Consider the following 2005-nt stretch of genomic DNA (forward strand, 5'->3'; position numbering starts at 1 on the left):
TTTAGAGAGTTAGGATTAGTTATTTTACCTTGAAGTTCCCATTCATCCTCTTTGCCTTGGATTTCAACTGTGGAGCTCGGTTGCTCTCCCGTAAAAGCTCTCAACTACCTCAAGAACTTTCAAAAGTTGAGGCTCATTATTCAGCTTGCTTCCGAGAATACCTGCACTATCAACAAGGACACTAGAAAAGTTACAAGGGTTAGATAAAGTTTATGACAACTCGCTCACATTACTCCTCACATCCTCTCCTTTTTCCTCTCTAGAGTTGTCATTTTTCGCTCCCTTACTCCTCTCAATCTTTTCTCTCATAAGTTGTTATGTCTTGTGGACTTGTTCTTGCATTTGGAGAAGTAGCTCCTTCATTCCCTTGAGGATTTCTTTGGCCCCTCTTATATCATCTCTTGTGCCTTTTACTTCTTCTCTGGGGTCATTTTTTTACTTGTGGCCCCCCGTCTCTCCTACTCACCTCTCCTACCATCACTTCCCTCCTACCTTCCATAACACAATCACTACGAGGACTTGGAAACCCCAGATTAGGATAAGAGTAATGATTCATTGTATTCCTTGAAGTAGGATAAGACACCGAATTTGAGTAATCGCCATAATAATTTCCATGACCAATAGGATGGCCATTTCCCCTCAACACTTCTCTTCTCCTACCCTCCACACTATAACCATATTAGGACTTTGGTGTCTCCGGATTAGGGTAAGGTTCATAAGTCATCGTGTTTCCTAGGATAGGAAAAGTATAACCTCTTCTCCTTCTAGGCGGACCCCTACTTGGGCCAAGCCACACACTTATACCACTTCGCTTGGAATAGGAAGTATTACAAGGCGATGTACGTGGGTAGCTACTAGAAGATCCCTTATAAGGGCTAGATTCAACTCTGTGGTCTTCATAAGCATAATCACCACAAAACGCATAACCATTAGGCTCATAATCATCATAACTTCCCATTTCTTGCATATTCTTACTAATTGGTTCATATCGTAAGTGTAAGGAAGAGGTATACCTCAATTCACCCCCAAGTACATGGCGTGTAGGATGAGACTCTTCATACTCATATCCACCATAGGACTCTTCATCATACCCACCGACTCCTTCTTCTTCATAAGCCCCATGAGATGTTGCCTCACAATTGCCCTCGGAGTAGTATTCTTCACTCGGCCCATGAGCACCATCGCCATCATATTCATTGTAAGAATAGTGATGCTACCATCTCCGGCATACATCATGTCAACTCCCTCGTAGCCTCTATCACCTTATAGTCATACCCTCCATTGCTAGAGGCATAACCTCCAACATCATTTCCACAAGACTCGGAAGCTATGGATGATATCTTTATCTCTCCTTCTCCTTATGTATCCTCTTCGTGTACCTACAAAATGAGAAAACAAGATTAGTAGCAAAAGCTCCTCACGTCACTCGTATTTGCACTCAAACTTACCTCTCAACCTAAGCTTCTTCAAAGGTTGGTCAAGAACCCTTTTAATCCAAATCAATTCACAAGATTGCTAACCTTTGTGGAGGAATAGATTCTTGTTAATCGAAAGACGGACAACTCGATAAAGCAAAAAGGACTTGAGCTAAGAAAATTCAACGAGGTTTAAACGAGAAAAGCTTGAAAGAATTGGTACGAAATGAATCGGACTCAAGAACTAGTCACCAACAAGTAAGAACAATTACAAGTTGTTAATTAGTTTTAAGAATCAAAGAAGTGAGATGAAGATGAAAGGAATCAAACCAAGAATTATTGTTGAAATACCTTTTATACGGTTGGAATTGTACGGGCCGTATATTTTATATAGTCAGTATATACTCAACCTATATCAAGAACAGTGAGCTCGTGAAATTGTGCTCAATCTACGGTGGACTTTATACGGTCCGTGAATGATCTACGGACCGTGAATCATGACCGTATTTCCTGACCAGTAGCTCACGATCTGGTGTACAATTCTACGGCTGACCCTCTCAAAATTGTACGGACCATAAATGATAAACGGC

Source organism: Lycium ferocissimum, chromosome 12 (assembly GCF_029784015.1).
Source record: "Lycium ferocissimum isolate CSIRO_LF1 chromosome 12, AGI_CSIRO_Lferr_CH_V1, whole genome shotgun sequence".
In the NCBI taxonomy this organism is placed as follows: Eukaryota; Viridiplantae; Streptophyta; class Magnoliopsida; order Solanales; family Solanaceae; genus Lycium; species Lycium ferocissimum.